We start from the raw sequence: 16,228 nt of genomic DNA, 5'->3' as shown, positions 1-16,228 counted from the left end.
TTAGAATTAGGCAATGGAGAATGTATTTCATTAGCGTTCAGACTAACATTTTTTACAATGTGCAATTAGTACTATTTATGAAACATGTATTTATTTCCTCTACACATGCAAATATTTTGTTGAACTTTGGCAATGTTGAGGTGATGAGTATCAAGGGAGGTAACTCCAGTTACCCTATTTCACAATTGGGAAACATGGGCCCACTTTGAATTTATTCCTTTATACCCTGGAATCCATTTACTCTTGGTATCTTGTTCAGTTCATCTGATTTGAAGTTTACAGTTATTGGAACACAAAACAATTTGTCTGGTGTGTGAATGACTATGAATCAAGGTTATAGGAGGAAGGAAGAAATAGTCTTAGCAAAACATCTTCCATAAAGTTCTTTGAAGAGTGGAAAGTCTTGTCAGTCGGAGTCAATGTATAAGATATTACACATATTTAATCTTCTGTATATGTATAAACACTGTATGGACTGCCTCACCAGTAGCTCTCCAAACAATACCTTGCAACTTTCATGTATATAAAACCACTAGTGCTTCCATTTGTAGAATGTCAACAGATTAAAAGGTCTAAAATGCTTTACTAAAACCAAATGATATTAATTACCGTATTCGAGGTAATAAGCGCCCTGCTCTAATAAGCGCCCACGCCGATATTTGCTAATATATTGGCTCGTGAACAATCCCGATTAGCACCCTTTCCGATTGATCAATGTACACAATACTTATTTATTCGCATATAATATGCACTCGTTTGTTATATGCACCCTTAATTATGGGCAATTGAATTCTGGAAAAATATATCCCTCGTATATTAACATTTCAGGCTGTCAGCATAAACCACGAAATTTATCTTTCAACTCTGTTTTTTGGGGGGACAAAATAATATTCTAATAAGAGCCCCCTATTTTGAATTTTAAGAGCGCCCTGGGCGCTTATTACGTCGAATACGGTATCTGTTTCTCAAGCTCTTATGAATGCTGCATTGACATAAGGCTTATTAGAACTCCTGTCTAAGGTGATTAATTATGATTAATATTTTGGTTTATGGATCCGGCAATTTTAGCTGAAAAGTAACTAATTGAAAGTATTATTTAATTACTTTTCTGATATTCTCAGATTATCAGAACCATACCCGTTAACATGGGTATTACTGAAGTGGTAAAGATCTGCCCTGATGTAACTGGAATAATGTTCAAAGCGGCGTTAACCAGACTCATTATACATTTCTTCAGAACTCATGGTAGTTTGAAAATCATCAATTTAAAAAATTCTTTACAGGAAATATTATTTCATACCGTATATGTATTTATTATATTTTAGGTGCAATGAATAGTCACACTTGTTTAAAGTGGATTCATTACTGATTCTCATAGAGATTTAGGGTATCGTTTACTTTTGAAAATGTAATAAATTTATCAATTATCCTTCTGTAATTTAATGTACTGATTTCTCCTGATAACATTTTAAGACTATCAGATGATTGGCTTAACCTGCATCCAAAGTGTCTTGCTTTATAAGTCTCTTCTGCAAAACTGAAGCAGAATGTAAGAGCTGAACAATTTCATATTTTATTTTTATTATTATGATTAGTGTTGCTGAATATGCCCTTTTGCCACAAGCTCTGGTGCATGTGATCTAGTGAAGCATTCATAAAATCTCTTTGTTGGCTTAATAGTTTCAACTTTTTCAATGTTACATTTGTGATAAGCCTTCTAGGAAGATCTATTTAAGCGAAGTTTATGATAACAAATATATGTACTTGTTTAGCAATTCTGTTAGTCATGCCAGCTAGTTGTCTGGAACATTGGCTTGCCCTGATTAACATGATCTAGTCTAGACTTTTAATATTTTGCTCTGTTGCAACTGATGAAGTGATTTTTTTCTGATCTTGCCTGACATAAATACCATGTTAATACCATGTGGCATGAATCAGAAATAACTGCATGGAATAACAGACAGTATTGCCCAGGGTCCGTATACCACAACACAATCTTAGCGCCAAGATGGTCGTAATTCCCATAACATAGACTCACCAGTCTTAGCGCTAAGATCGATTTATTGAACGGGGCAGAAGTTACTTTCATTCAGGTAAGGTATACACTATTCAACCTTTAATAGGGATAATCAGATACTGTAAATCTTGAAATTGATGTGTCTCCAAAACAATACAACTGCTGACCCCTAACCAAAAATGTGACTCAATATCAATGCGACTCCCTCCACCCCATTTCCAGTGGAATGATACATATCCCTACCTTAGTCCAATCAAATAGCAAATAGTTCCGCTTATTAGCAGGGGGCACGGGTGGCCCAGTCGTCTAAGGCGCAGCGATTCGCTGTGCAGAGTTGCGTCCCTTGGGCGGTCCAGAAACCTATAATTGTGGGTTCGAATCCCGGTTGCCCCGATTATGTTTCTAGGTTTGTCAGCACTATACCTGTGCTCGTGGGTTTCACCGAAGTGGTAAACGTCTGAGACCTGCATCACTTTGGGCTTTCCTCCCACATTAAGCTGACACGCCTTGATATAACTGGAATAATGTTAAAAGCGGCGTTAAAACTCAACTCACTCACTCACTCACTCAGGCTTATTAGCACTGTGTTGAGCAGTTCCGAAAAAAAATCAATAAACAGTGTTTTCCTAAAAACAACACACAGTCCATATGTTTACTCTGTTGACTGGCATAAAGGAAGTTCAAAGACAATAAAATAACAGTTCACTGATTGGTATGTGGATAAGGTGTCAACAAGCTTGACACAAGTGGGTAGAACTCTTGACCCAAGCAGTGATAACTCACCGGATGCCCATTGTGTAATTCCTGTTCTTTGAATGACATTGATATATACTTGTTACAACTGCTGCTCAATAAACCGTGTTTGTGTTTATATTCAAGTTGGTATTACCGTTATCCAAAGTGTGCCATGAGGCCGTCTTATTGTTAACAGTAATTTTGGAGACATAAATGCGAAGTTGATTAATGCGAGTGAAGACCACTCGCATTTTTTGCATTTAATTCACGCTCGTGTCAATTTCAAGATTTACAGTACGTATTCAACGTAATAAGCGCCCCGCTCTAATAAGCACCCACAGCGATATTTGCTAATGTATTGGCTAGTGAACAATCCCAATTAGCACTCCTTCCGATTGTTCAATGTACACAAGACTTATTTATTTGCGTATAATACGCACTCGTGTGTTATATGCATTCTGAATTATGGGCAATTAAATTCTGGAAAAATGTATCTGTCGCATATAAACATTTCAGTGTGTCAGCATAAACCACGAAATTTATCTTTCAACTCTCTTTTTTCCACCAAAATAATATTCTAATAAGAGCCCCCTATTTCTGATTTTGAGAGCGCCCTGGGCGCTTATTACGTCGAATTTGTCGTTCTATTGAAACATACACTTGACAGGGGGCACAGGTGGCCCAGTCGTCTAAGGCGCCGCAATTCGGTGTGCAAAGTTGCGTCCCTTGGGCATGCCAGAAACCTATGATTGTGGGTTCGAATCCCGGTTCGCCCCGATTATGTTTCTAGGTTTGTCAGCACCATACCCGTGCTCGTGGGTTTCACCGAAGTGGTAAACGTCTGAGACCTGCATCACTTTGGGCTTTCCTCCCACATTAAGCTGACATGCCGCGATATAACTGGAATACTGTTAAAAGCGGCGTAAAACCCAACTCACTCACTCACCCATACACTTGACATGTGAGAATCAGTTTTGAGTATCAAGGAAAGTTGAATAAATCCCTATCTAAAGTAGAGCAGTGTTTCTGTGAAATTGTACTGCAGGGTAAGTGACCCTGCACTTGAACCTGTTAAGCATTCAGTCAACCGATATTAATTTTAACATTTGGATTGAGTTTGTTACAGACAGGACACTATGAACAAATACTGCCGCGTGTGGGTTTCTATGTGCAATAAGTCAGGGATGAACTCTAGTGTTCCTCTTGGAAACAATGATAGTGCTTTAATACCTTGATTGATGTAATATCGTGGTGTGTTGGTAGTTCAGTTTCCCACTATTCATGTACTGTCATATTTGTCATTATTCATATTGTCATTTGTCAATTTGAAAGGAAGTTGCATTGATACACTATTTTTATGATGAATTATTTAACATTTTGTCCAATTTGCTTGATCTCCTTCTGATAAAATTCATTTAGTTAATACTCTTTTAATGTGTTCAACAGACATGAAACAATTATTTGCCATAGTTGTCAAGTTTACTGGTCAATTCTCGATATATTTCATGATTTTCATTTCTTTGTCTTACAGTGACTTTGAGCTTTTACATTTAAATACATTTAGCTCAAAGTGATCATTTATGGCTCCAGTCTCTTTCTAATCTGTCTGCTACAACAAAGCAACACTCCTTTGTTTAATAAGATATAATGTCATATTGCCTGTAGATATTTGTAAATAAATGTGTATTGATATATCAAGTTGGTTACAATGGTAGGCAGTTCATGAAGTCTGTATATTTTGAAAGGTTGTCAGATAAGGCCAAACCAAAACATACTTGTGTGTCAGGTAGCATGCACCCAGTTTGCATGGGTCAGTAGGAAGCAGTTATTTTTCTTTATTAAATGATATTTACAATATTTATGAGACATGTCTTGTACAGGACTCATGTTAGTAGTTATGGTTTTTTTCTAATTTGTTGGGTTTCTTGATAGCTGTTAGTAGCTATGATGAAAAAATATTTGGGTGGCAAGTAAAACAATGGTTGTTCGGGTTACCTGAAACACAAGTATTGTGGGGGGGTGGGGAGGGGGGATGCGAAGTACAGGAAAGATTTGCTATGCATTTAATTGTTTACATTTTCAGTCTCATTGTCAATATACCCCTGCTGTGGAGACATTTTGTTTTAAGTGTTATTTTTTTTCTACATATCTGGTATTGGGCTTTTTCAAATAAGTACGTACATTTAAAGAAGTTTTTGTAATTTGTTTCTTGTTGATGGAACAAGAAAGAAAATATCAAGTTTGATCATTAGTTACATGATGTTTATGGGTCATTTTCAAGAATTTTAGCCAATTATTGTGACTATGGTTTGGAAATTTATTATTATGGACAGTTTAACAGCTGTGACTTTTTGTCAGCAATCACCAACTGTTAAACAAATGCAATTAAGAAAGGTCTAGATTAATATTTGATGAAAGCTTTATAGTTCACAATAGATGTAACACTTTGATGGGTCATATTTCAGATGATTTAAGCCAATTAGATTTCAGAACACTGATTCGTGTGTCCTTCAATTTGATTGGTCAGTTGAAGAGGGCTGTAGAAAATTCACATAAATTCATAAGTTGTAATTAAATGTTTAAGGAAGCAATTTTTATGCTGATAATTATTTTCTTATTTATTGAATTTGAAGATGGTGGACAATTTCATCATAACTGTTGTGGAGTTGAGATAGGTCTATGTTTCATTTTCTTGTGGTGAATTGTTGCAGTGAATCTTGCTCTGTGGGATGATATTACCTAATACACCAGCCTCATGGATGAAGTTTCATGAATAAAAGTAATCACTGTATTCACAGTCACTCATTTAAGTCATGAAGAGATCTCACTTGGGGTCTGTATCAAAAGTTTGTTTGTATTTTTCAATTCATGGTTCTTGGTGGGTCATTCTTTGAAAAATAAATAACCAAATATGTCATGTCCAGTTTAGACATGTTTGAACACATGTCATTAGAAACAGGTTTCCAAGAAATTAGGTGTGCTATGAGGCTTACTGGTACACATGTCAGCCTAGTGGCAGAGTTACACCCCTTAGCTGTCCCGGTCCTTGCAGATTTGCACCCCTAAGTTGCCCTTACAGAGTTACACCCCTTAGCTGTCCAGATCCTTGCAGAGTTACACCTCTTAGCTGTCCAGATCCTTGCAGAGTTACACGCCTTAGCTGTCAAGATCCTTGCAGAGTTGCACCCCTTAGTTGCCCTTGCAGAGTTACACCCCTTAGCTGTCCAGATCCTTGCAGAGTTACACCCCTTAGCTGTTCAGATCCTTGCAGAGTTACACCCCTTAGCTGTTCAGATCCTTGCAGAGTTACACCCCTTAGCTGTTCAGATCCTTGCAGGGTAACACCCCTTAGCTGTCCAGATCCTTGCAGAGTAACACCCCTTAGCTGTTCAGATCCTTGCAGAGTTACACCCCTTAGCTGTTCAGATCCTAGCAGGGTAACACTCCTTAGCTGTCCAGATCCTTGCAGAGTAACACCCCTTAGCTGTCCAGATCCTTGCAGAGTTACACCCCTTAGCTAACCAGATCCTTGCATCACTTTCTTCCCACATTAGGCTGACATGTGGTGATATATCTGGAATACTATTCAAAGCATCCTTAAAAATCTACTCGCTCACTCAGGCTGCCTGTAAACATGTGTTTGTGTCATGACAGAATCCCCCCTCTTGTCTGGCACTGACTAAGATGTTGGGTTGAAAATTTGTCATCGACAGCTTTTGATACGACCCGTTTCATGTGACACTTACTTCCTCATTGATGGTCCCTCTGTGCATAATATAACGGTGTAGTTTTCCATGCCCCTGTATGTTTGTTTGCCCATAGGGAGTCTAATGACTGTGATTTTATACACATTCTTCTCTCACAAATCCTGCTGAGTTTGTCATGGAAAATGTTTTCAAGATATTTGTGAACAAACGAAATTGTCCATCCATTTTAATATGTTCGTTTTATTGATATTAAGTACATGATTATCGACTTGTCATCTCAGTTTGTGATTGATGCTGCTGTCTCAAGCAGGTTCAATACACTCTATAGGCATCTGAAGAGGTTCTATCACTGATCTAAATAGCCATTTATTAGGTCTGTGGTTCCATTCATAATTCTAAGTCAGATTTGATCTCTTTCTTTCTGTCTCCCCTCATACTCTGGTACATTATTCAGTATGTTGTTCTCAATTCTACTTGTCTGATGAATCTGGGCCTGGATGGCCTGGTTGTCTAAGGGTCATAATTTTGCTTTGAAGAGTTGCATCCCTTTTTGCTCCAGGATCAGCTGATCATGCAGAGATTCCTGAAAGTGAAACTTGGTTTGTCAGCTCTTGGCACGAAATCTGGAGAGTAAATGACTCTTATAACTAATCAGTTTCTATACCGCTGTCTTATTCCTTATTGATTTAAAAACTTCAGAATTCGGTTAATATTTATCAAAGCCACGGTTAATTTGGTTTGGAATTTAATATCTTCTACTTTGTGTGTTTTTCACAAGCCCTAATATTTATGATTGTTTACAGATGCACACGTCTGAAACCTGCATCACTTCGGGCTTTCCTCCCACATTAAGGTGACACGCCGCCATATGACTGGAATAATGTTAAAAGCGGCGTTAAACCCAACTCACTCACTCACTCACTCACTACAGATACACAGTCATTATCCCTACCCAGAATCTACGCAGGCTAGAATATGTCTTAAGCATACCATGCTTGCAGTACGGAGCGACTAATGGGCGAATAACGGGATCGGATGGTCAGGCTCGCTGACTTGGTTGATGCAAGTCATCGTATACCAATTGCATAGACCAAGCCTTATGATGTCAATCACTGGATTGTCTGATTTTTATAGACCGCCGTCATATAGCTGGAATATTGCCGAGTGCAGCACACCAGAATCAGTTGAACAGCTGTGGCTACTGTGAAATCGCCAGTTCTTCAGTTGTATGTTACATTGGCTTCATTAAGTTTGTTTTTCCCCATTTATCACCAACATCCTAGACCCGTGAAGATCCGGGGTAGACTAGGTCTTCAGCAACCCATGCTTGCTGTAAAAGGCAACTATGCTAGTCGAAAGAGGTGACTAACGGGATCGGGTGGTCAGGCTTGCTGACTTGGTCGACGAATGTCATCGATCCCAATTGCGCAGATCGATGCTCATGATATTAATCATTGGATTGTCTGGTCCAGACTCGATTATTTATGGACAGCCGTCATATAGCTGGAATATTGCTGAGTGTGGCATTAAACAACAAACAAACAAACAAAACCAACATCCTAATCAGGCTACTAGTGTTTTGCTTAAGAATAAACCAATTCGAGATATTCAACTTTTGTACACCAAATTCATGAAATAATAGTCTTAAAGAGACCTGTCACTACTTATTTATGTATTGATTGTTGATTATCACTAGATTTGTCAATAATTGAATATTTATAATCACTACTTATGTTATATATTGATCACTGATCACTATTTCTGTCATACTGACTATTCATTATCACTGTGTAAAAATTATATTGATTTTTGAAAATCAATTCTTATATATTGATGATCAGTCATCAATGATTAGTTATAGATATTGGTTATTGATTATCAATTGTATATTGAGTATCAATTCTTATATATTGGTTATTGATGATCACTTTGTTATGTAATTATTACTTGTATCCCTCCATGTTCCCCCATGTATCTATATATTCATCAATACAGAATTCATGTAAATTATATGTAGATATTATTCAGTGGAGAGCGATGAGCCATGGTATGTATGGACTGTTTGGTACCAGAGAATACCTCAGTCATGAGAAGATGAAGTGTATTGTTATGGTTGTTCATCATCCCTAAATAAAACAGCATAAGCTCTATTGAGGATGGTGAACTATCATTTGATTTGAACGGTTGTCCTTAGAATGTCGTAAAAGGCGACCAACGAGATCGGGTGGTCAGGCTCGCTGACTTGGTTGAGGCATGTCATCGATCTCAATTGCGTGGATCGATGTGCATGACGTCAATCACTGGATTGTCTGGTCCAGACTCGATTATTTACAGACCGCCGTCATATAGCTGGAATATTGCTGAGTGCGGTGTTAAACAACCAACCAACCAACCAACCTTAGAATGTCATAAACTATTTTGGCCCACCCCTCAGAGAAACCATGTACATCCAGCTGGTCCATCGAAATTGTCCAGATTTCCAAATTTCTAGATTAATGGACCTTGCTCCGTTTGCCAAATTTTGGTCATGGTCTAGATGTTGTAGTTGGTGACTGACGTTTTGTCTTTGTTGCATTTGGGAGTTCCTCCATCGCTTGATTCATGTTTTCTACTCGCAAGAAGCTGAGAAACACCCGATTCTTTCATATTGCAATAGTTGCTGGCGTGACAGTTTAACAATAGTAATATGACAGAATGGGATGCCCTTCACCATATTTTTAGTAGTATTCATGATAGTAGGTCAGCATACAGGCAATGGAAATGGTTTTGAAAGAAGAAAATTTGCTAGAACTACTATTTGACCCGAGACGATGGTAGGAGTTATGTCCCTTCATTTGGTGATGCGTTCAACAGTAATGGTTTAAAGGCAGGCGGGGCACGGTTGGCCCAGTCGTCTAAGGCACCACAATACCCTTGCTCGTAGGTTTCATCAAAGTGGTAAACGTCTGAGAACTGTATATGACTGGAAAACTGTTCAAAGCAGCGTTTATTGGTCTTCAGCAACACATTCTTCATGCCGCAAGACCCTACTAACGGGTTCGGGTGGTCAGGCTCCTTGACTTGGTTGATGAATGTCATCGTATCCGAATTGCGTAGATTGATATCATGATGTCAATATCACTGGATTGTCTGGTCCAGACTCGATTATTTACAGACCGCGGTCACATAGCTGAATACAGCCAAGTACAGCGTTAAACAACAAACAAACAAAAAACAAAGCGGTTTTAAACCAAACTCACTCACACGAAGGGTATTGTGTGAAGATGGTTCTCCAGAAGGGCCTTGGTCTGTGTTTGGGACACTAGCTATCATCAGTGAAGGACATCCATCTGAGTAGGACATCTTTAGAAGTCTCCCTCACTCCCTTGTGATGCTGGAACACCAAGCTGTCTATCACTCATTGAATCCTAAGTCCTGGAGGTCTTATGGCAAACGCCATCCTCCCCTTCATGTCAAAGTGAGTGAGTGATTTAAGATTTAACGGCACATCAGCAATATTTCAGCCGTATCGTGACGACCTTCGTGTCAAAAGTATATTGTAGGCTGTCAATGTCCCATTGGACGAGTCCGTGTTGGGATTACTGAGATAGAGTTTCTAGTTGAAGTGCAATTACTTTTCACCATTTTTGAGAAGTTAACACTGGAACTCGTTGTTACAAGCTTTATTTTCCTTTTTTTGTTGACTGGCTAGCAATTAGTCTACGTAACCAGGAGGTCATTCATTTTTCAATAAATAAATTTAACAGTTGCCAGTGTTGTTATCTGTTATAAATGACTTTGGACGAGGTGTGACTTTGTGAGCAATTGGATGGCCAGAACCTGCATCACTGGTCCTGGAAATCATGTCGTTTCGATTTAAGCCGTTTTGAGCACTATTCTAACTACCACGAGGACAGCAAATAAGGGCTTCATATATTGTACCCATTTGGGGAATCGGTTCTCTGGCCCGACGAGCCAACGCTTCAACCACAAGACTATGCAGCACTTAACAAGCCAACGATTTAACATGACAACGACGAGCGTAGACTACCCTGCCCCACCTGTGGTAAAACGTGTTGAGCAATAGTCCATGGTTGTCGCAAGAGGCCACTAACGGGATCGCTGAATTCTTTGATGCATGTATCAATGTATCACGACAGTCTGTAAGTCATCAGTCTGGGCAAGACCAAACAATGGTTGATGGCTGACGACGACATGCAACCAACCAAGGTACCTTGCCTGACCAACTAATCACCTTCCTGGGGCCGAGATGTTTTTGAAAAAGTTAAATTGTTCCATGCAATATAGGATAAAATAAGTTTGCCGCAGGTTTTACACAAGACAAAAAGGATTCTTGTTCGATGAACATGCTGGCAGGCCTCACCCCCACCCCACCCCCACCCCCCACCCCCATTTAATTGCATCTTTTGTAGCAGGGACCGCAAAAATATTGTCTCCCACAAGAAGGTCCATAGACGGAGACTGTTGTAGTAGCCACAGAGCCCCTGACAATGAAACAATACGTAAATATACGTCTACGGAGACTTCTATCGGCGACACAGCTGCTGACAATGAAACAACACGTAAATATACGTCAACGGAGACTTCTATCGGCGACACAGCCCCTGACAATGAAACAATACGTAAATATACGTCTACGGAGACTTCTATCGGCGACACAGCTGCTGACAATGAAACAACACGTAAATATACGTCAACGGAGACTTCTATCGGCGACACAGCCCCTGGCAGTAAAACAGCACGTAAATATACGTCTACGGAGACTTCTATCGGCGACACAGTCCCTGACAGCAAAACAGCACGTAAATATACGTCTACGGAGACTGCTGTAGTAGCAACACAGCTCCTGACAATGAAACAACACGCAAATATATGTCTGCGGAGACTTGTATCATCGACACTGCCCCTGACAATAAAACAACACGTAAATATACGTCCACGAAGGCTGCACTTTTATCAGCAACAACAGATCAAGAATTAAAAGAAAATACCACATGGACTCCAAGATCAACCACGTGTACCACAACAGTAACTGGAGCGCCATGACCGGCCCATCCGGGGACTTTAAGTGCAGTGTACAAGATGCACAAGGTGTTGATGTCAAAGAGCCTATCCCAATGGATGTAGACGAAGCTGGAGCTGATCTACTACTTTCCGCTCTCCCTCTGCCCGCTTCCCCACTCTCCCCATCCGGAAGGATACTATGGTCGTAGGATAGGGACACGTGCCAAGTGGGGAACTTCGGCATCTGTCGTTATGATATGGAAACCATGGCTATATCAGTTTACATACTAGGAGTTCTTTGAGTCGGGAAAATTCATAGAATTTGGCAATGATCACATGTCATAGCCATCAGGGGCTGATGGTCACCAGAACAGTGACTTGTTTGAGTGAGTGAGTGAGTGAGTTGGGTTTAACGCCGCTTTTAACAGTATTCCAATTATATAACGGCGTGTCAGCTTAATATGGGAGGAAAGCCCGAAATGATGCAGGTCACGAGCACGGGTATGGTGCTGACAAACCTAGAAACATAATCGGGGTGAACCGGGATTCGAACCCTCAATCATGGGTTTCTGGCGTGTCAATGGACGCAACTCTGCACAGCGAATCGCGACGCCTTAGACGACTGGGCCACCCGTGCCCCCACATGTTTGAGTGAGTGAGTTAGGTTTTACGAAACATTTTGCAATATTCTAGCTATGTCACAGCGGTGGACGCCAACAATGGACGAATCTGAGTCTTCGGCTATTACTGTAACAAAAGGCTACCCCAGCGCAATATGCATGAGGCTTTGTGCGTATTACATTTTGTTGTATACTACATAACAAAAGTGATTGAACGTACACAATTAGAAGGCTATGTGTAACAAAACCCACCCGCCTTGATGGCTTAATTATTGTCATATGAAAAAATCGGGTGTTCTTTAACTTCTTTAGAGTAGTATATATACAAGTGTAACGTTATTGCTTTGAATAGTCCGCTTATTCATACGTTGTTCGAGAGGATCCAGACATAGCTCTCTGGTTCGTGTGTTTGTCCGGTACAAGACCAGGCGACGGTCACTTTCTTTATTGCCCTTTGAGAAAAGAAACCCGGAAGGTGAAGGGTTCATGGCGCTGTGGTGTAGAATGAGGGAGGTGACGGGTGCAGTCACTGTAGTGTAGAATCAGGAAGGTGACGTGTTCAGTCACTGTGGTGTAGAATCAGGAAGGTGACGTGTTCACTCACTGTGGTTTAGAATCAGGAAGGTGACGTGTTCAGTCACAGTGGTGTAGAATCAGGAAGGTGACGTGTTCACTCACTGTGGTTTAGAAACAGGAAGGTGGAGTGTTCACTCACTGTGGTGTAGAATCAGGAAGGTGACGTGTTCACTCACTGTGGTGTAGAATCAGGAAGGTGACGTGTTCACTCACTGTGGTTTAGAATCAGGAAGGTGACGGGTTCACTCACTGTGGTTTAGAATCAGGAAGGTGACGGGTTCAGTCACTGTGGTGTAGAATCAGGAAGGTGACGGGTTCAGTCGTTGTGGTGTAGAATCAGGAAGATTACGTTTTCAGTCACTGTGGTGTAGAATCAGGAAGGTGACGTGTTCAGTCACTGTGGTGTAGAATCAGGAAGGTGACGTGTTCACTCATTGTGGTGTAGAATCAGGAAGGTGACGTGTTCAGTCACAGTGGTGTAGAATCAGGAAGGTGACGTGTTCACTCACTGTGGTTTAGAAACAGGAAGGTGATGTGTTCAGTCACTGTGGTGTAGAATCAGGAAGGTGATGTGTTCAGTCACTGTGGTGTAGAATCAGGAAGGTGACGGGTTCAGTCGTTGTGGTGTAGAATCAGGAAGGTGACGTGTTCAGCCGCTGTGGTGTAGAATCAGGAAGGTGACGTGTTCAGTCACTGTGGTGTAGAATCAGGAAGGTGACGTGTTCACTCACTGTGGTGTAGAATCAGGAAGGTGACGTGTTCAGTCACTGTGGTGTAGAATCAGGAAGGTGATGTGTTCAGTCACTGTGGTGTAGAATCAGGAAGGTGACGTGTTCACTCACTGTGGTGTAGAATCAGGAAGGTGACGTGTCCAGTCACTGTGGTGTAGAATCAGGAAGGTGATGTGTTCAGTCACTGTGGTGTAGAATCAGGAAGGTGACGTGTCCAGTCACTGTGGTGTAGAATCAGGAAGGTGACGTGTCCAGCCGCTGTGGTGTAGAATCAGGAAGGTGACGTGTCCAGTCACTGTGGTGTAGAATCAGAAAGGTGACTGGTTCACTCACTGTGGTGTAGAATCAGGAAGGTGACGGATTCAGTCACTGTGGTGTAGAATCAGGAAGGTGACGTGTTCACTCACTGTGGTGTTGAATCAAGAAAGGGGCGAGCAGTATAATGACACGTGAGTGATGTCAGGTCAAATATGTGCATAGTACTAGTATTTGCCGTTCTTTTAATACGACATATGGAAGAATGAACGTGTTAAATATTTTACTGTCTGTACACCGAAGTTAATCATTAGTGAATACATCAAGTTTTTTGTCTTGACATAATTCGCCAAACGTAATTCTCGCTATCTCTGTTAGATTTTTACGAAGTGCCTCAATTTGTAAGTTCATTTAATTTTTAACACTTCAAAGGAGCCGCTGAAAAAATACGAATTTATGACGTCATTACTTCCTCCCCTTCCAAACTTCTGGGTGATTTGAGTACAAAAAAGTAATCATGTCAGATGGTTTGATTTTTCAGTGTAGTGGCCATGGTCGGAGAGAATAAAAGATTTAAGAAGGTGAGGAGGCTTCACGATGTGGCGTTCATCTGCAGGCTGGGGGTTGACGTTGTACTTCGTGTAAAACTATGACATCGTGTTTTGTAATAATCACTAAATGCTAGTTCAGCGTAAAATTACAGTCGAGAGAGAAACGGAGTTGGGTTTGGATCACTTGACTCAAATTTTGAAAGGACCTCCAATTAACCGGATTCTACCCTCCCTTTCCGCCTCCGGGGTTTAGTGGTGGAGCGGAAGGTCCGAGGTTCGATCCCCGGCCGCGTCCTACCAAAAAAGCGTTAAGAGATGGTACTTGTTGGTACCCTGTATACCGCTAGGCATTAAGGGGCTAAGACAAGGACAGGGCCCACTTGCACAAAGCGATCTTAGCGCTAAGACTATTGTAAGCCTATGTTAAAGTATGGGAGTTACGATCATCTTAGCGCTAAGATCGCTTTGAGCAAGAGGGCCCAGGTCGGCTCGGAGACGGTATACTGTGTCTGAGTGGGGTAGCACAATAAAAACGGCATTCGTCCGGACTAGTACAAGCAGCCACACACACACACACACACACACACACACACACACACACACACACACACACACACAAACGCTACATAAGTGCAATAATCTTGAACACGGCGTTAAACCCCATTTCACCTCACACTATAAGAACATTAAACTCATGGTATCTCCATGGACTCGGGGCCGTCCGATCTGCAGCATTTAACAAATGAGCAGAACAAAATTCTTATAACAATCATAACGTGTTCATATAAGTTTGTTTGTTTGTTGTTTGCACTCAGCAATATTCCAGCTATATGACGGCGGTCTTTAAATAATCGAGCATGGACCAAATAATCCAGTGATTGACATCATGAGCACCGAGCCATGCAATTTGGATACGATGACATGTATCAACCAAGACAGCGAGCCTGACCACCCGATCCCGTTAGTCGGCTCCTACGACAAGCATAGTCGCCTTTTACGGCAAGCATGGGTTGCTGAAGACCGGATCTTCACGGGCCTGTTCATATAAGTGAGAGAAGGACTATTGCAGTTGCAATCTTACAGCTTTTCGTTGCGTTCATGTGACTGAGTATTAGAATATAAGACTCATTTTCTCAGTATTTAAAGCTTGCATGTTGGGACTTCTAACAACACCAAATGTACAGGTGAGCTAAATGATCAGAAAGGATGATGCTGGAGGATTAAGAGACATCTATACAAACATGGCGAACAATTCATCTTGGGTCGTGCACGTGCTCATGATTATAGGATTTGTCCAGACATTTGCACGTGACAGAAAAGAGTGTTTGTGTGTTTGTTGTTTACCGCCACACTCAGCAATATGCTAGCTATATCTGGACCAGACAATCAGTGATTGATATTATGAACAACGACCCACGTTGCTGGGATACGATGACACCCAATCAATTGCGTCACCGAAAATGACCTCTGGATTCCTTTAGTCGCCTCTTACGACCAGCACGGGTTGCTGGGGACGTATTCCTAGCCCTAAGAGGGTGAAATTAAATAAGCAAGTTTTCAGTCATAGATTCGTGTCTGATAAATTTCATGACAATATTTCATTGTTGTTCCGTAATCTCATGAGTTCCATCGGCCGAAACAGATCCTTTCAATGAAATACTGCTAGATGTAAAGTAAGGAAAATATCATTTGCTTCACTATGAAATTGTTTTTTGTAATATTTTAATTGCACACAAAATTAAAACGCAGGCATTCTGATTTCAAACAATTATAACGTGAGGCAAAGAGTGAGTGAGTGAGTTTGGTTTTACGCCGCTTTTAGCAATATTCCAGCAATATCACGGCGGGAGACACCAGAAATGGGCTTCACACATTGTACCCATGTCGGGATTCGAACCCGGGTCTTCGGCGTGACGAGCGAACGCTTTAACCACTAGGCTACCCGACCGCCCCGTGTGGCAAAGAGCAACATGAGATACGTAACGCCAAAATAGAGCACTATTAATTCTCCTCCGGCGAGACGCTATGGCAT

The sequence above is a fragment of the Haliotis rufescens genome, unplaced genomic scaffold, assembly GCF_023055435.1.
Source record: "Haliotis rufescens isolate VD_foot unplaced genomic scaffold, xgHalRufe1.0.p SCAF_6, whole genome shotgun sequence".
NCBI lineage: Eukaryota > Metazoa > Mollusca > Gastropoda > Lepetellida > Haliotidae > Haliotis > Haliotis rufescens.
This window is presented reverse-complemented; position numbering follows the sequence as displayed.